Here is a 14,292-nt window from a genome sequence, read left to right on the forward strand (position 1 = left end):
TTCCCATACCTCTCATTGTGCATACATGCAAACATTCAAATATTGATATTCTTCTCCAATAGGCAGACTCCAGAAAGCGATTGGAATTCTTCATAGGAATCTCATTCTGAATTGAAATTCTATAGAGAACAAAGCTATGCCAAAATCAGTTTGGACTACTTACCCTCCATAATTTCTCCTATGAAATAAATTTTGGAAGTATATCCTCTATCAAGTTGGATGAGTAATTTAAAAACACATTGTTTTTTCTAATCAGTTTTATTGAGATTGCTTTCCATGAAACTTTATACTTTTTAAAAATATATAGCAAAATACTAGTAGATAAGACCTTTCTTTTTCCATGCCAAATTGGCTAAAGTTCAAATGGATTAAACCTCATTTAAATCATTGCAGGTGTGAAGATCTTATGAAGGTTCATTTTTCTGTAGCAATTTTAGGAATTTTATCTATTTATCATGTTTATGTAACCACAAAGAAATGTTTCTAGGCAGTCTGCAACCCCCAATTTAGAAAAAAACCAATACACACAAAACAATCAGTATTAAAATTATAAAAACTATTTTAAAGCACACAGAGTAAGAGAGGAAAACGCTAACCACAGTAAGGGGACCATTGCAAAAGCCTTTCTAGCCATGACTGCTAGATCTGATTTTCAAGCAGGAGTCCTGAATCCAGGAGAATCCACAGGTTACAGCGCCACCCCATCCAGCACTAGGAATATTTATCCTGCTCCTTTTACTCATCTTCCTCGCCATAAAAATTCATCATCCCATTCTTGGAATTCATCCATTCCTGCATTCAAAGTTTAGAATTTATCTCCTTTTCTAATCCAGGTGTGATAGGCATTGAGAAAAGCAGTTGGTTGCAACATTGTCAGGATGCTATTATTTAATCTTGTAACTCACAGAAGCTTTGAAACATAGCAGGAGAATGGCAGCCAAGACTCTAGAACCCTTTAGCACATTTATTTGCATATCTTACAATTGGCCTTCCTTTACATAGTTTCCTATCAACCTCCCACTTTTTGTTTTTTCTTTTTGAAATTGTCAAAACCCACAGGGACATCAGAGGTGGTCGAATTGTCAAAATAAGTCAAGATGGCAGTTGCAACTATGTGAGTGAAGTCCTGCTTCTTTTTAATTTGGGTGATCTTGTGAACAGTCCTGAAAACCCACAAGTACATATCTGAACAGCATTTCTTTTTTTATGACACATAGAGTTGGAGGATTGGGTATTTTTCTCTTTTATTTTTCCTTGTACGGGAGGGTAAGTATCAGTGGTGGGATTCAAATTTTTTTACTACCTGTTCTGTGGGTGTGGCTTGGTGGGCATGTGTTGCAACATCATGCCCGCAATGCATCAGGCATGGCAGGGGAAGGATACTGTAAAATCTCCAGTCAGAGGTGGTATTTGCCGGTTCTCCAAACTACTCAAAATTTCTGCTACCGGTTCTCTAGAATTGGTCAGAACCTGCTGAATACCACCTCTGGTATGTATATGTGTGTCTGTGTATATAATGCAGATGTTGGTGAGTCCCTAGACGTTCTTCACATACTCCTGTTGATCAGCTGAAGGTGAAAAGAATGAGCATGCTTGGCTCTTTGTTTTAAGATCATCAGAAATGAAGACATTTGCAAATCAGTTCCGGAAAACATTTATACGGGAATAGAAAATGCTGGTGGCATGGAAGTGCCCCACACTGCAATTACTTCTAATGATAGATGGGATAAATTGAGATTGATATTATTATTTTCTGAGTCAACATCGATTCAGTATAAGTCTAAATATTTTTATCCCTAATTCTTGTAATTTATTTTTAAGTTCAATATTGTAACATTTGCTGTGGCAGAAACTCTGTCTATCTTATTAATCAAAATGACTCAGGTTTCTACAAACATTGGGTTTAGGTGCTCTTATTTCCTCTTAATGGTGCTCTACTTCTGGGAGAGAGTGAACTATAATGCATAGCTAGCTGAGGGGTAAGATACTGAATAATTAATGATAATGCTCCTTGTTCTTCAAGAACGGCTGATAGAGAATGAGGACTATTGAAAAATTGGTACCTAGTACTCCACTTAGGGGCAGTGGCAGATTTTCTCCTAATGTTACCCTTGAAGCTACTCTCTGCTCTATTCCTACATGAAGGGTAGCTCAGACTCAAAAATAAATTAATAGCATACTTCATTGTCAGCCAACTAATTTAGTAATATAATAACATTTTGATTCTCTTGACCTCCATTCACTGGACTTTGGATCTCACAGACCAAATCTGCATTCATACTCATACCTAAAATACAGAGAAGTGTCCCGTTATATCACTTGCTCAATTTATGTCATATGTGTAATTATGTAATTAACATTTTTACATCATTTGTGACAGTTATGTAATTTGAATCAATGTATATTATATAGATACCAATTCATGTCTAATGGCCAGTCCAATTTAATATATACTTCTTCCTCCAAATAATCCTTTGATCAAGTTTTACTATATTATATATTGTATTTGATTTCTCATTTATTCCACAAGAAATTTTGAACTAGTTATTTCATTCTTATCTTGATTATGGTTATGCAAATATTACAAGCATTTGCACATATCAATACATTAGATCAATGAATGAAGAAAATAAGAAAATGTATTTGTACAAATAAAAAACAAGTTTTTTAAAAAGGTATGTCAGTTATTTTACAAACCAGGGAGCTCTTGCTGAAAAACAATTGTGTAACCTCCCAGTAGTCTGATTTGCCCTATATGTTATATGAGGCTTTGCTCTGAAAAATTGAAGACCCAAATAATTTTGAAGCAAGATGATGTGTGTAGATCTTTCAGGTCATTATTATTAACCTGAATATTACCTACCAGTTGTTGCTGTAAATTTCATATTTGTTCTTCTAATGTATCTGACACAAGTGTCCTATTTTATCTCTACTGAGCTACCTTATTTACCTGAAAGGAAACTGGCTCAGAGTTGAAGATACCCTGATCCTTCCACATACAAAAGTTAGATCCCTTCCTTCATTCCTTTATTCTCAGTGAAGCTAAGATCACCTTCTCGTTTTAAAGATAATTAAGCTAGAGAAGTGACTGTTATTTCTTTCATATAAATATAGTAAGATTATGGGACGATTACTGCATTTTGTTTTCACAATTTTATTCCATTTCACTTCATTTTTTTTTCTTGTTCACATTTCTGTGTTGGACCTAAAAAGAGATATTGTGACAAGTTCACAGTTGTACACTAAGCTTTATTGTTGAATTGAGATTAGAAGTTTTTCATAGGAAATGCTTACTGTGCAATTAGTCCACATCATTTATAAAATTGTACAGGATAGAAGGAGAGATCCAGACATGATTGATTTCCTTTGCATTCTCTTGTGCTCTGTCTCTTATTTCCCACAAAATAATTCACTGAGGAGGAAGAGACAGGAGATCCGCATAAGGTCTTTTGATTCAGGCTGGCAGTTCTCTCTGTGAAAACACATCTAAGTGTTTCTGGCCCAACCATTTTATTGTCTACTACATCAGTATCACTTTGTTGCTTTAAGTTGATTCATGGATATCATTTCCTCTCTGTTTTCCAGATCTAGTTGTATAAAAATTTACTCAGTGAACTACAGAATCCTATGGGAAGTGGCTAGAACATTCATTTTGTCACCATGGTGACGCTGCAGAAACATCTTCCCCATAGCAACGGATGTCTGCCCAGTCAACATTTAGAAACAGTTACTCTGCAAAGGTCAGCAATCATACTGAAAATCTTCATTCCAAGTGAGACTTTTAATATAGCAACTAGAAGAAAAATTGCAGGGCTGGAATGGAATCAGTTGCCATGGCAGCAAGATCATTCTTGGTGGCCACTTTGTGGCTACTGTAACATCTCTCCAGACTCCTTATGAAAAAATGGGACCAGCCCTCCAGTCTCATTCCTCAGAGAGACTTGACATAACTGCACAGGTGAAAGAAAGGCTGAAATGAAATGTATTATGGTATAGAGGGGAGAGCTGTTCTTGTTCGGCATAACAGAGAAGAAAAGAAGATTTAATTGTGAATTATTGACTTGGGTGATTTTTTAAACTTACTTCTGTTTCAGTAGATCCCAGTATATGATACCATCATTAAAACAAATCTTCATAAAAGCATAAAAGAATACCTGCAATATGACAGAAATGTCAATATTGAGATTAGAAATGTGCAGAGTCAACGTGAATCTCATTCTATCCAGGCTTTTAATGTTTTTTTAAAGAGCTATAGAAAAAACTGTTTGTTTGCTTGCAAAGCTCTTTGTGAGACAGTATGGGAGAGCACAGTCAGTGGTGAGAGAGGCTAAATCTGAGGGTTCTGTATAGAAAGATAATGGGTGTGTGGGAGCTGCATGCTTAGTACATTACTCTATGTAAACTCATTTTTAGACTCATATACACAACATAGACCCTTTCAGAATAAGCAGTGTTACATAGAGCTCTGCAAAGGAACAAGTCTTCAAATGAACCTTTTTCTTCGGATGAATCTTTCAAAACAAAATACAGTAATTGAGTGTAGATTTTCAATCAAGATAGACACCAACAAATTTCCTTTGTCATGTTGCTTGAACTATAGATTTTGCTAAATCTTTCAAATATGCTCCCCCAGAAATCTCTGATCTTTTTTTAATATTACTAAAAGAAGGGAGGAGAAAATATCATGACTAAAAAATAAACTACAATCAAATATACAGTTATGCTAAATAACTAGATTTTAGCTTACTATTAGAATAAATCTACCAGAGAGCATTCAGTCACCAGAGTATCATTTCAACAAAGGCCCTTTTGTACAGCAAAATAATTTACCTTTATGAGAAAATATACTGAGATATTGGCCATCTTCCAGCGGAAGCCCTCTCCTGGTAAAAGCAAGATTTCATTAAGGGATTTCCTCCTTGGTAGTTTTATTTTATTTTTATTTATTTGGTTTGTCAATTGCTTACAAGATAATAGGTATAAGTAAAAACATAGTTATGAATACATGGATACATATAAGAAAAACAAAAAAATAAAAGAAACAATAGGACAGGGATGGTAGGCACGTTGGTGTGCTTATGCACGCCCCCTACAGACCTCTTAGGAAAGGGGTGAGGTCAATAGTAGACAGTCTAAGGTTAAAATTTTGGGGGTTTGGGGAAGAAACCAGAGAGTCAGGTAGAGTATTCCAGACATTGACCACTCTGTTACTGAAGTTGTATTTCCTGCAATCAAGTTTGGTGCGATTAACCTTGAGTTTGTATCTATTGTTTGCTCTTGTATTGTTATGGTCGAAGCTGAATTATTCATTGACAGGTAGGACATTGCAATGTATGATTTTATATACTATACTTAGATCGGACCGAAGGCGGCATAATTTTAAGTTTTCTGGGTCTAGAATTTCAAGTCTGGTGGCATAAGGTATTCTGCAACAAGTAGAGGAGTGGAGAACTCTTCTTGTGAAATATTTCTGGACTTTCTCAACTGTGTTAATATCAGATACATATTGTGGGTTCCAGAGTGATGAGCTGTATTCGAGTATTGGTCTAGCAAATGTCTTGTATGCTCTAGTTAGTAGTGTAATATTACCAGAGAAAAAGCTACGTAAGATTAGGTTAACAACTCTTAACGCATCTTGCACACAAGCTTTATTTCATCATCTTAAGTCCTCACAATTGCACTCATGTCAATCCTACTAGCGCTCAGTCCTACTCTTTGTGTAGTCTACTGTTTATTCCAACTTGTCGGTGGGGAGCACAAAAACAACAGCACCCCCTCCAGCTCTCTCCATTTTCCAACTTCATTTTTATTTATCTGCTTTTACTTTTGTGGCAAGGGAAAAATGACCACTGTGTTAAGAAATGACTAAATTTTCCCTAAGATTGAATGGGAATGATGAGAAAACTGTGGTGTTGTAATGGCACCTTTATTTCAGGAAGGGAAGGGGAAACTCTAAGCAGTTGCTGGTAGAAGTTCCTATCAGTGGAAATCATTGATTCCCCTTTTTGAGGAAAGTTGCAACTTTGTAGTATTTCTTCTGGTGTAGCAGCTCAGCAGAAATTAAACTTCAATTTGGGAAGTCCTGCACATGCCCCAATGCTGTTATGAGGACATTATTATTATTATGATATAATAATATGGGGGAGGGGCCTAAATCCAAGTTATAGCATTTTTTATTTTTAGAAAATATTATATTAATTTTGGCTACATTAGATACGGTTAAAGAAGGAATCAAATATATCTTTCATATAAAATTGATAATATTTGTCCTGTTTAATTTTTAGCTGATTTGATTTATTCAGATTAAATAATTTGTTGATTTCACAACAGAGAGATATAAAGAACTCATAAAATATCCAAAATTATATTAATATTTTGGATCCACTATCCAAACATTCATACAATAATCCTACTCTTTTCCAAGAAAATTAATATATAATTTTGCTGTAGATTTTTCATCTACAGAAGTGCACTTATAAGGTTTATGTGATAGGCATGAACTAAGAAATGAAGGTCTCTTAATGCATCCAAGATCAATCTGGATGGGAGAAAATGGAAAACAAACTACAATAAACATCAGTTCATAGAGATCCTGGGGAGACAGATCTAGAGGCCAAACAACAAGTTATTTTAAATACATAAGGAACAAATATTTATTTAATGCTTATTCTAAATAGCAGTTGCACAACATATGTGGGCACAATGGGGATGTAGATCCCAACAGGACCACATAATTCTCTTTCCCAGTAACACAGTTCTAATTCTGACCTCTCTCTACTTAACAAAGAAAACAAAGGAGGCAAAACTACTTACAGTATATGCTCTAGATTTAGTGTAACGTATTATTTGGTTCTAAATTCAGTCAGGTATTAGGAGTGGGGAGATCCAGGTTCTAATCCATCTTCAACCATGGAAGTTTTATTGGATGATTTTTGATAAGTCACCTTCTTGTACATAACACACTACATACAGTTGTTACCAAGGGGAATAACAGGAGGAAGGAGTGTTATTCCTGCTTCTCTAAGCACCTGAATGAAAGTCTGGGTATTAAATCTAATAAATAAAACCTGAGAATGACATCTTTCAACATAATAGTAACTATTAAATGATCATATGTAGGATTGGGTAGTGTTAGAAACATCCTGTTAGAAACATCTATTAAACATTTAAAGAAAAGACTGCATTGATGTACATTTTCAGAATAAGAAAGCATAACATGTTCTGAGTTCATACTTAATATGAATGAAAGGTTTGTTTAGTTAAAAGTCAGTTTCTTACAGTGTATGAATCTCAAGTGTGCATAGTTTCCTGCTGGAGTTATGGAGCCTAATATGAAGTGGGAGCACAAGCAATGGTAGTACCTAGATTCAATAATTGACACAGAGTACTAGAGATAGTAATGAAAGATACTAAAGGTTAAGAAAAGTATAGGAAAAATGAATAATGACAAAAAAAGGGTGGGGGGAAAAGACATGATATTCGGTGCTACTTTTACAAGCATATGTCTTAATACAAAGATCAGTCATTGGGGAATGTAATTAGTATCAAAGTCACAGCAAGTGGGAGTGATTATTTTATAATGCACTTCTAAAATGTATTACTTACCATTGAGAAAATGAAAGTTTTGCTTGTTGCAAATGGCAGATTTAAATGATGAATTTTCATGATTAAAATTTTACTTCCCATTGCTGCTGTCCTGCTAATTACAAATTGTCAGCTTCTTTGTCTGCTATTATTTGCACTGATATTATTTTTCATTAAAAGCAAAGAGCACACTTAATATCTGAAGCTCAGACTATGCTTTAAGTGCACAACTATTTGAGTTTATCTACTAAATTGCTGCCTTTCCTTGCAGTAATTATTTTAATACCTGTTTATCTATTTTTCTAACTCTGCATTTGCATTTTTCTTTGTAAATCCAGCTGAAGTTAATAATATGCATACTGTTGTTATTCAGTGAAATTTCAGACTTAAGACCATCTGCAAGGGGGAAAAATGTGCTTGTAGGGGACCCTGGCTGGGTGCCTGATGGTTTAAACAACAGTGTTGTCTTCAAAAGGTGTAGTGTGTAGCAAAGCAATTCATTGGCAAACATAAACTTAAAAGACTACAAAGATTTTCTTTTTGAGGGAGCAAAAGTCAGGCACATGGAGAAGACTATGAGGCTATCGAATATCAAAGAGATTTAATACAGATAACTCTGGGGGAGGCATCCCAGGGTCACCAAATGTTGCAATGAACTGGGGTCATGTGGACCCCCACAGTCATCAGCAGAGAAGCCCTTGTACTAATGCCGTCCCCTCTTTTCCCTCATCTAGGATATACTGTACCCATTCTTCTTCAACAGTACTTTCACTAAGGGAAAATGCTGAAAAAAAGGAAATATAAATCAAGATGAAATGCACACATGTCCTAAAATATTCACAGCATGTAAAAGCCACAACAGCTGCCTCCTCCAGCCAGCTATGAAAATCCCTTCTTCTGGAAAAGTACAAACTGCTTCTTGTTCTCTTCTCTTGTACACCCAGGCAGAACACTAAGAATGTGACCTGCATTCTTACTTGACCTTGATTAAACAGCATTCATTGTTGAATTCTTTGAAACAAATTACTTGTGAAAGTGGAAACCAACAAATAGGAGACAAAAGGGAAAACATGTCTCTGAACTGTCTAGAGACTGGCCTTATAGCAAAAGGTTAAATGTTGTTTGCATGCTGAAAATTAGCATGGCAAGGAAAAGATGATCAGGGAGCATGTGTATTACACACAACAATACAAACACACATTGAATAGAAATGTGTTTCTGGATGATTGTTATGGGGAACTGCATTTGTGCATGATAGCACTAAAATCACTCTAAAATCAATGTAAGAGTTGGGTTTTGAATCATGGTACAGTAATTGTAACACATATTTCATCACTTCCCTTCATTCTCCTCCATGAATGTTTGTATGCATATACGTTCATATACACATACTTGTCATTTGACTTTTATGCTGTGTAAATGGCTAATATGCTTGTCCTGTGAAATGCTGGATTCACATTTTCTTCTCAAAATTATGTCTAATTTATTGATTTATCAATATATAAATGAAATCCTGCAATCACAGGAATCTCAAAAGTTCAATTTAAAAAAATGTATAAAAAATTAAGACAGATACTCCCCGGCCTGGCCCCCAAAACATATTTAGCTTTTTCCAGAAAGCAGACAATGACGGAGACAAACAAATCTTATATGGAAAGTCATTTCAGAGGGATAACCTCCTCACTGAAAAACAGTTCTTCTGGTCTTGGCTGTCACGAACCTCTCAAAAAAGGGGACAACCAGTTATTTTTCCAGGGCTGAAAATTGATTCTGCAAATAACCAGCCATAAAGGGCTTTGACTTTGGGCTTTGACTTCATCTCATCTATTACATTATTCCTGGATTTCTATTATGTGTGAATGATTTGCCAGAAGTACCTGGAATTATTACTTGATTTTAGTTTCCATTCAGTGGCTGTGGGAAGGTAAATTTGTAGAATGAAGGTCCTCCATAAAACGACTCCGCTTTGATAATCTACGCTGTCTGGAAGCCTATTCCATGGCCACTTTAACCAGATACCAGCAACAGGCCGTTGGCATGCAAATTTTCAGAGAGTCAGTGACCTTTCAGTTTAGTAACATTATACAGTATTTATAGATCAAGGTTCACTGGTGTGGATATTTCAACAAAATCCTGAAAATTCAAGAATGCATCCTTGGTGGTAAAGAAACACCGCTGCCAGGCTTCACAGCCTTTTTTTCAATAGGAGAGTGAGGCCATCAAAAGGGCAATAAATAGGAAATTCTTTTTATTTCTACCTCCATTGTTGGCTGTTTCAACACATCCTGTTTATGTTTTGATCATTTTCTCTCCCCAAATATTTGACAAAGAGTTTTGGCTTCTATTCAAGCAGTTGAACACAAACTGTTGACAACTCTAAACTGTAATCCTCAACATTTATCTTTCTCATAACAAAGCAATCAACATATAGCAATAAATTATGCCAGAAGAGTAAATCCAGAACAGGATTAAAAAAAAAGTATTGAATTTTAAGGTATTTGAATTACCTTTCTTAGCTATTTCTTAGAGAGATAGTTTCACTTTAAATTGTAAATAGTTTTTTTTCTCTTCCATTCAGTTTTATTTAATTCTTGGGGACTGCCTTGTCATTTCAAGTCCCTTCAGTTTTCTTGGCAAGTTTCTTTTCAAAAGCAGTTTGCCACTGTTTCTTTTCTGAAAGAAAGTGGTTAGCCAGCCTGCTTTGTGCCTAAGGAAGGACTAGAACTCAGAATCACCTGGTTTCTAGCCTAATGCCTTAATCACTACACCAAACTAACTCTCCTAAATATTGTAATATGACTGTAAAAGTAAAGATGCAAATGTTATAGAGATCCTCATAGTTGGGGGGGGGGTTAATGCTGTCCTGCATGGTATTAGACAAACAGCATTGTTTTGCCTTAAAGCTTTCATAATGAGAGTGATGTAGAAAATAAAATGGACAAATAGTTGCAGAAAAATCAGGTTCCAGTTCCTCCTGAATCATGAAAGTCCCTCTATGCTCTTGGATTATATCCCATCTCAAACAAGACTTAGGCTTTGATTGCACAATCATGATCTATCCACACCTTTCTCCTACTCTGGCTTATAATACTTTGATAGATATAAAATAGAGTAATCCCTAACATAATCATCCTCAACTTTTTAAAGTAAGAAGTGAATCCAGCACATGGTAAATATCTGTTTCTTCCTACTTGCCATTTTCTTCTAATAACGTTGTTCTTCTACATCTCTTAGCTCTATTCTATTCTTGGGCAGAAGTGAACACAGTTTAGTAGACATGATCCTTTTCCTATTTTCATCACTGATTTTTATATGTTCCCAAACTCCACCACCTGTCCACAGATTAGCATGAAAATGCATGTGCAGAAGATCTGCAGGATATTGTAACAGAAAGTCAAAATGTTGACCATCATATGTGCAACTCATATAACAAACAAGTAGAGCCTCAGTGACAATATTGTGACTGCTATCTTGACATTTTTACTCCAGCCTTTATATATCCCTGCACATCTGTATACAGGAAGCTGCCGAATTTCATTTCTAAATCCAGAAATACTTTTTCCCACTGGAACATTTTACAACATGCCAGATGTATTGGCAAAAAATGGTAACTCTTGTCACAACCATTATTATCTCCCTGTAACAATAAAAATAAATAACAATCAAATACCTGCTATTCTCAGTTTCCTGCTGTTTTATCATTATCACTCGCCTTATGTGAGTCTCTTTACAATAAATAGAAAATTAATATTTGATTCAGAAGTAGATTAGCCTGCAGTGATGATAGTCAACTTCAGCTGGAGAACTTGATGCCGTCCAACTGATATGGAGCTCCATTCTCAAGATCTTGAGTCATAAGAAGTGGACATGTAAGTTTAAAACTTCTTAATGTCATAAACTCAATTATTGTAGCACATGTCCTGAGATCTGTTTCAGAAATTGTATGTCAGATAGTTATAGTATGAATTCTGGTGTATGAAAACAGACTTCAGAAATACATTTTTAAACATTGAAACTATAAATGTAAAGATGAATTTGGTTATGTATCTTCTTATATTTAATATTTTAGAAAACATAAAAAGTGCTTAAGGGTTAACTGATAAATATTGTATCTGGTTACTTGCCACTGATATTTAATAACCAAATTAACTCTGTAAATACTTAACTGGGCTTCCGAAGACTTCCTGAAGTGGCCAACATTTTTCTCTCGGAAATATAATGAAGAAACTCTCATAATTTGACTATGCTATCAGCTACAAAAAGAGGAAGTAGAGTTGCACTGTATGTGAGAGATCACTACATATCTACAGAAAGGCACATGATCAAATAAAAACCCCTCCAGAATGTATATGGGTCGATATAAAAGGGAAAAAAGTGACATTGCCATAGGTGTACATTACAGGCCACCTAACCAATCAGAAAAAATAGACAAACTCTTTGCCAACCAGTTAATGAATGTATGCAGGAAGCATACCAAGTAGTAATAAGAGACTAATTATCCAGATATCAACTGGAAGACAAACTCTGCACAAGTGGGAGATCAAACAGATTCCTAACCAACCTAGCTGACAACTTTGTCATCCAAAAGGTAGAGGAGGAAACTAGAAGTAAACTTATAACTGGACCTAATTTTTACTAATAGAGAAGAAGTGATAGAGGGAGTACAAGTTGCCAGAACCTTAGGTGAAAGTGACCACATCATACTGGCATTAAATATAATGCAAACATAAGCAATAGAAAATAATCCAACCAGTGTTTTAAACTTTAAAAGTTGATTTTAACAAAGTCAGAGAGAGCCTAGGAAACATTTCATGATGAAAATCCTAATGAGAAAAACAACTTGGGAAGCATGAGAAACTCTGAAAAATGTTATCATAAATGCCCAGTCCAGCACAATATCACTGAAAAAGAAAAACAAGAAATTCAAGAAAAAACCAGCATGGTTCTTTTGTCTTTCTGACAAACTGAAAGACAAAAGGGACAAGTACAATAAATGGAAAGAGAGAACACCTAACTAAGGCTGATTATCAGCAGATAGAACACACAAAGATGAAGTCAGGAAAGCAAAGGCTCAGAATGAACAAAGACTTGCAACAAAAGTCAAAGTTTCTTTCAACACATTAATAACAAGAAAAAAGTCAAGGAAACAATAGGTCCACTGAAGAGAGAAGATGGCAAGGAAGTAACAGGCAGTAGGGAGAAAGCAGAGCTACCTAACTCATTCTTTGCATCAGTCATCACGCAAAAAGAAATTCTATCCCAATGTACCAAAAAAACCTACTGTAAAAGACAAACTAGAAATAAAAATTAAAATAAGCAAGAAAATGGTAAGAGAACACCTTGATGAATATAAATCACTGGGACCTGACAAATTACACCTCAGAGTTCTGAAGGAGCTGGCAGATGTTATTTCAGAATCGTGCCATATCTTTCAAAAATCCTGGAGCACCAGGGAAGTACCTGAGGATTGGGAAAGGGCTGATGTGGTTCTCATCTTTAAGAAAGGGGGAGGTGAACAGACCCAGGAACTCGCAGACCAATCAGTCTAACATCAATATCTGGGAAGATCATGAAAAAGGTAATCAAGAAACAGATCTATGAACAATACTGTAGAAGCAAAGTTATAAGTAGTAGCTGGCATGGGTTTGTTAAAAACAGATCATGTCAAACCAATCTTATTTTATTCTTTGATAAAGTGACTAAATTAGTACACCAGATAAATACCATGGACATACAGTAGTATACTTAAATTTCAGTAAGACATTTGACAGTAGACTACAACCTACTTCTTGGTAAAAAATGTGGAATAGACAACATTACCACCAGATGGCTTTGTAACTAGCTGACAAACTCTACTGGACAAGTAGCCCTTAATGGTAGTACATCCACATGAAGAGAAGTAAGCAGTCGGGTACTACAAGGCTCCATCTTTGGCCCAGTACTCTTCAATATCTTCAAAAATAGCTTAGATGAGGGAATAGAAGGGGAATTCATCAAATTTGCAGATGACACTAAACTGGCAGGAATAGCCAACACCCCTGAAGAAAAGCTCAGGATCCAAAAAGATCTTGACAAACTCGAACAATGGGCCCTATGCAACCAAAATAAATTTGAATGTGGAGAAAATGTTTTACATTTAGGCAGGAAAAATCAAGGATATAATAAGTACACATTAGGCGAGACCTGGCTCAAAAACAGTAACTGTGAGAGGGACCTTGGAGTCCTAGTGGATAATCACTTTAATATGAACCACAGTGTGCAGCAGCAGCCAAAAAAGCTAACACAATCCTGGGGTGTATAAACAGGGGCACAAAATCAAGATCACATGAAGTATTAGTACCACTTTATAACACCCTAGTAAGACCACACCTGGAATATTACAACCATTTTAGTCATACTACAAAAAAGATGTTGAGACCTTGGAAAAAGTTCAGAGAAGAGCAAGTTAAGAGGATCAAAGGCTTGGAGACTAAAACATATGAAGAATGCTGCAAGATTTGGATTTGTCTAGTCTAAAGAAAAGAAGAATCAGGGGCAACATGGTAGCGGTATTCCAGTATTTGAGGGGCTGCCACAAAGAAGAGGGGATCAAATTATTCTACAAAGTACCAAAGGACTGGACAAGAAACAATGGTTGGAAACTAACCAAAGAGAGAAGCAATCTGGAATTAAGGAGAAACAGGACAATTAATCAGTGAAACAGCTTGT

The 14,292-nt window shown here is 35.6% G+C and overlaps 2 long non-coding RNA genes across 2 annotated transcripts in view; one reads left to right on the forward strand and one right to left on the reverse strand.

Moving 5' to 3' along the window:
* LOC148125109 (uncharacterized) overlaps positions 1 to 1,658 on the forward strand; it is a 70,665-nt gene extending 69,007 nt beyond the window's left edge. Inside the window, exon 3 of the long non-coding RNA XR_015744546.1 lies at positions 1,060 to 1,658. This is a non-coding gene — a long non-coding RNA (uncharacterized LOC148125109). The remainder of the gene's footprint in view (positions 1 to 1,059) is intronic.
* Positions 1 to 14,292, reverse strand: part of LOC148125110 (uncharacterized) — a 111,186-nt gene that overhangs the window by 24,402 nt on the left and 72,492 nt on the right. The window contains exon 2 of the long non-coding RNA XR_015744547.1: positions 4,084 to 4,154. This is a non-coding gene — a long non-coding RNA (uncharacterized LOC148125110). The remainder of the gene's footprint in view (positions 1 to 4,083; positions 4,155 to 14,292) is intronic.

The sequence above is a fragment of the Pseudonaja textilis genome, chromosome 8, assembly GCF_049901715.1.
Source record: "Pseudonaja textilis isolate UNSWEBS1 chromosome 8, rPseTex1.2, whole genome shotgun sequence".
Classification (NCBI taxonomy): Eukaryota; Metazoa; Chordata; class Lepidosauria; order Squamata; family Elapidae; genus Pseudonaja; species Pseudonaja textilis.